The sequence below is a fragment of the Nicotiana tomentosiformis genome, chromosome 11 (genome assembly GCF_000390325.3).
Source record: "Nicotiana tomentosiformis chromosome 11, ASM39032v3, whole genome shotgun sequence".
Classification (NCBI taxonomy): Eukaryota; Viridiplantae; Streptophyta; class Magnoliopsida; order Solanales; family Solanaceae; genus Nicotiana; species Nicotiana tomentosiformis.
The window spans coordinates 66187936-66193681 of record NC_090822.1 but is presented as its reverse complement, the minus strand read 5'-3'; the positions used below and the strand labels follow the sequence as shown (position 1 = coordinate 66193681).

Genomic DNA, 5746 nt, shown 5'->3' with positions numbered 1-5746 from the left:
CTGGAAATTGTTGAGCCTCACCATATATAGCATCTTTGATTTTCAGCAAGAACCGATCGAGAAACACAGAAGCTACAAAAACCTTTTGTAGAGTAAGTCTAGTAACATAGATGTAAGAGAGAGAGAGAGAATTATATCATAGACAGAATCATACAATGTAGAACACACAAATTTGAGGATTTCTTTATTGTCTTGGTACAAACACGATCAATGGCAGTTTTTGAAATTTTTTTTGAGAAACTGATTGATTTCTTAGGGACAATAATTGAGGATTTCTTCAATTTTGGTACAAAAGTGATGCTTTTTGTAGGACTTATTTGCTTGTTTAGGGGCGTTACTTTTGTTTGGAATTGTAACTTGTAAGAATACTATAACTGCTCTCTTAATAGTCGCCTGATGTCGTGACTTTTGGATTTTTTAGAAATAGCATAAAGTAGTAAAAAATAGGATAAAAGTCAAAAAATTGACAAAATAGATAATTAGGTTTCCTGGGCAAATAGGTATGCGGTCAATTCCCAACTATATATAAATATATATATATATATATATATATATATATATATATATATATATATACACTTTAGATACCCGCGCGATGCGCGGATAATATTTAAAATATTTAAAAAATATACGGCAGAAAATAATATAGCACTGATTCTAAGATGAAACTATGTCTATGCAAAAATAAAACAAAAATTGCAATCGAACAGATATACATGTATGAAAAATCAATTATATATTAATAAAATTACAAAAGTATAAATATATTTAGTAGAATTATAACCAAGATGAACTGCATATTTTATTATCAAGGTGTAAGGGACATTAATAGACGATTCTTTCTTTCTTTATTCTGTAATCCTTGTCTATTATCCATCTTTTAAATAAACCTCTATTATGCCAATCCCTAAATTGCATGTTTTCTTCCTTCTTTCCTTTTCTCCCTCTCTTTATCTGTTATGTGACTAACTGAAAAAAGATTTTGCTCCCTTTTTGGTGGTCTGCAAAGTTTAAAGACATACATTATATTCCTTTCTATCTCAAGCAATGAAATACGATTACCTTTCAAGACTCTAGTAATTACTCATATAACATATTTTTAGTGTTGTATAGACACACCAAAGCTTCTTTGATCTCATATGATTCAAGTTTGAATTATTAATAAATTTTATGTAATTTAATAATCGGAACAATTTCTGTTCCAAAAATGATGCAATTTTGCTGTATCATAACTCGAAAAAAGATAAGTATGCTCAACCCCATCAAGTGTTCCACCATCGGAAGACATCACAATGTCTTGAACAAAGAAGTATCGTTTATTTGTTTGCGAAAACTAATTTGTTTACATATGCATAATAATGCTAACGGACACCATATTTGGGTAATAGTAATTCTCAATGACAATTTAAAAAAGGAAAAACAAAAATAACCCAAACAGAAAATCAAGTAACTGCAAAAACTTAAGATAAATATGCAAAATATTTGGTTAGCTCTTTGATTACACAACAGAGACATGAGATCCTTCCATAGAATTGAGTAGCTAATCATCTTGAGTATCTTATAGTTGGTAGGAGAAACACCCACTACCATATTTTTAATTGTAGGAGAGACAATTTCCCCTTTGAAATTTCTGGAACTATTGTCGACTGTCGACGCACCAGTTGACACCCTATTGTAAAGCCTTCGATTCTGTAGCCATGATTCCATTACCATTAGCAGGACAAGTGTAAGCGAAGATGATAGCCCCATTATCATTACGCAGAATTTCACCTATGCCGCTCTTGCCAGTCTCTTTATAAAACTTTCATCGCTATCAAGTTTTCATTTTTATGAAGCAAGTCTATCCTAAATAATATAACTGTTAATGATATTTTGCCTTAGCATTTCAACATATTCACAAAATCGAGTCCAATGCATATTGAGATTGCAGCTAGGGAGTAACAGCCAAGGTGGTATTGATCATTCAACTAATATCTTTCTCAATTTTGAACAGAGAGAACTTCTTGGAGTCACCATACGGTACCTCACCTTTATGCTTCCAAATGATCCAACAAATTACCAAAGCATAAATTTTGAGAGTAGCTCAATAATCTTATCCTTACATACTCTAGCGGAGCATCTTTACTGATTCTTTTGCACTCTATATTTTAGTATCAGAATAATGAGTTATAAAACTATCACACAGTAAATTTTAAGCTGTCAAACAAATTCTTGTTTTAGTTGAACTGAAAAATAGGAGTACTTGATTTTGACTTATAATGAAAACATCAATCCAATGATTAAGAGCATTGAGAGCTTTCCTTGAATGATGTGTGGTACGTGCCATTGCTACTCATTCAACTAAGTTAACAACTTGCCCGCTGACTAATAGTGCTGCTGCAACATTCAGTATCTAAATTTGCATTTATGCAGAGGCTTGATGTGATCAGTAAGAGTTCAAGTTCTACACATTGACAGTGTATAGAGGAAATCAGCTTAATTTGATTTATAATAACAGGTAATATTTCATAGCAAGTCTGATATATGGTAACTCAAAATACCTGGTTAAAGGGTTAAAATTATTTATATTGTCAGTATATATAACTTTGATCTATAAAAGATGATTTGCTAAGTACTAATCATGTGATTCAAGGGACTCAATCACTGTTGCGACTCTAAAGGGTATTCTGAACCAATATTGCTACGTCATAAGATATCGTGCAAGCTCCACATATAGCATATGACAAAAATAGGTATAATCCTAGTATAATGACTTAGCATAAAAGGATCAAGAAAATATAATGACTTACCAATACATTTTCAATTGGCCCATTTTCTTTCAACTGAAAGCATACGCCTTAGTATCTCAACATTGTACTATGACTCCCCCTTGCAGGTTCTGTATAGTACAGCTTGATATACCAAAATCAATTGCAATGATACACAAATATTAGTTATTGTATTCTATGATGAGAAACCAGATTATTCTTCTTATTTTCTTCTTTTGGAGTCAAAAGGCAACAACAACTGAGATGTGCTTGAGAATGTTCATATTTTCAAATTTGTTCTGCTTCAGGCTATGTAAGTAATGAATGAAAAAGAAGCAAACTTTAGCAACCACAATCTTCAAATATTGATGAAAATATAATTTTCAGAATAAACAAAACAGAGAATATATGTATTGATCTCAGTTCAATTGTAGAACAACAACAACAACAACCCAATTGTAGAACATACTTTGAATTAAATTTGTCCAAATGGGCCACCAAACGTTGTGCTAGAAGAAGAGAAAAAAGATTCTTACATGGGTTAGAAGAGAATTTTTTAATATTTTCAGGTGTAACATAAGGACTGCTCCAGGTCCTGTCAATTCACATTGTATGATTGATAAAGCCAAGTGCAAGTTTATATATACAATACAATAAGGAAAAAAAAGAAAATCTTGCCAAGAGGACTCATTTAATGTAAACCTTCAGAATGAACAACTACTGTTCTCTACATGCCATAACTTTGCAGTGCTTTTGCCATCTTGATTACTATATCTTGTTTGTATACTCCAACAACAGTAAAAGCTACAAAAGTGGGTTTTCTTCCACTCCTTAGATACACAGAGCATGCATTGCACAGTAAAGATTGCAATTGTTGCTAACATTGATGGCGGGAATCGACGTAGATCAATAAACAACCTTTTCAGCAGGAACCAATATTTACAACTGAACTATAAAACCAAATTAGAGATCTTAATTATCAGACCAAGAAAGCTATAATAGTCACTATTTTACATGAACAGTTAGTACAATTCTTTAAACGTGAATCCTACAAACAAACTCTAAGGAAGATATAATTACAGTGAGACGCTATAGCCCATAACTATTAGCCTATTTACATGTATTAGAAAATGGGTGGCTAGTAAAAAATTGAAAAGGCCAGATATCGGTAAGGCTAATAGCTTACTGGTAGTTGCTTCTAATGGAACTAATGACTTCATAGCCAACACGTCAGAGTAAAATTCAATGCTTTCAAAGAAGTTTGAGGCCGATACATTTGCTGAGTGACAATGTAAAAAATCGACAAATGAGATCCTAGAGAAAAAAAAAAGCACAAAGAAAAACCTCAAATGATAAAATTCTTGATGTTCATCACATTTACACTTTTAATTGCAAAGACTGAAACTTTGAGAACCAAAACAAAACCAAAAAGGGAAAGAAAGACGAACCCAGATGATAAAATTGTCTAATCTTCATAAAAGTTACACATTTAAGTGTAAAAGTTAATAGTTTGAGAGAAAAAGGTTATGGGTACCTTTGGGTTATTTTTCATAAAAAGATGAAGAAAGAGAGCCATGAATTGTACTTGAAGATATAAAAGCCATTGCCAATTCTCAACACAGAAATCTTCAATCCAAATAATAGAAAGTTTTTTATGTTTATCCCAACTCTTTATCAATACAACATTTGACGTGATTGACAACTTTTTTATACTGGAAAAGTATGGCCTACTTTTACACCCAAAAAATCTAAAATATTTTTCCCCGCAAGAAAATTGTAGTGAAAAGCATTTTCCTTCGTAGCAAATTATACTGGCATTTTTCCCCGCAAGGACAATAATACTATAGATCTACAATATAGTAATGACACCAATGTAGTGTCGCTGCATCAATTCTCCAATTCAATCAAATGTTTGAAAGAGAAGCATAAAATTTTCAGAATAAACAAAACAAAGATCAATATATCTATTGATCTCAAATCTTACCTTTTGAATGCTTGTTCTGCCATGGAAACTATCCTACCTGAATTGGATTTTGGGAAATCAACTACAATGGCAGATTCAGTTTTCTCCTTTCAATTGCCGGAACCCAACGATAAATCTATGCACAAACATTAAAGCCAAACCCTAACCTAATTGTGAAACCCCAACTTAGTATTTTTATTTGCGAATTGAGGAAAGGAGAACTCATATGCTTAAAATTCATTTGCCGGGTTGAGTTCCACAAAACATACTCATCAATTGATAAGCATGTATAGAATATGAGAGAAGGGTTACTGTTGATTTGAAGATAAAAGATACAGAATGATGGGCCGAAGTTTTTGTCAATAAACTGAATCTAATAACTTCCACAAAAAAGGTTCCAAAATGTGCCTTGGATTATGCTGTACGGTTACCCAATCTTGCCCATTCACATATATCAAGTTCAAAAATTTCTCATGGCTGACTTCTTTCTTTTTAATAATATATATAATATAATATATAATATATAATATATAATATATATAATATATATATATATATATATATATATATAGATAATTATGTTTAAAATTGTAGTAAAGGAGATATATATGGGGACACATGTGACAGCTAAAAGCAGATTATAGGTTTGTAAATTAAAATAATTAAAAAAAATAAGTAATCTGTGCAGTCAAATTAGTGCGGGAAGTTCTTTACAGAGTGTTACTGGAGACAACTTGAACTCTTAAAAGGAGCAGCTCGCTTGAGATTAAGAAATCTCGAAGTATTTTTCTTGGTCAGAGGTTCAACAATAACAATCCAGTGGAATTTCACAAGTGGGGTCTGGAGAGGATAGTGTGTGCACAGACTTTACCCTTACTCCGGAGGAGTAAAGAGACTGTTTCCGATAGACCATCGACTCACGACGATGGTAAAAGACAGTGGAGCAGTAACATCAAAGGAAGTCAGAAAGATAACACCAACAGCGTGATAACCAGAAAATAGCAAGAAAAACAATAACAATAAGCAGTAACAATGC

General features: G+C 32.1%; 1 long non-coding RNA gene across 1 annotated transcript; it reads right to left on the bottom strand.

The window, feature by feature from the left end:
• Nucleotides 1–3723: 3723 nt before the first annotated feature.
• Nucleotides 3724–5174, bottom strand: LOC138900814 (uncharacterized). Its single transcript, XR_011412108.1, has 2 exons — nucleotides 4732–5174; nucleotides 3724–4061 (listed from the first exon to the last, which is right to left on the bottom strand). It is a non-coding gene; the product is annotated as an uncharacterized lncRNA (long non-coding RNA).
• Between the last annotated feature and the right edge of the window lie 572 nt (nucleotides 5175–5746).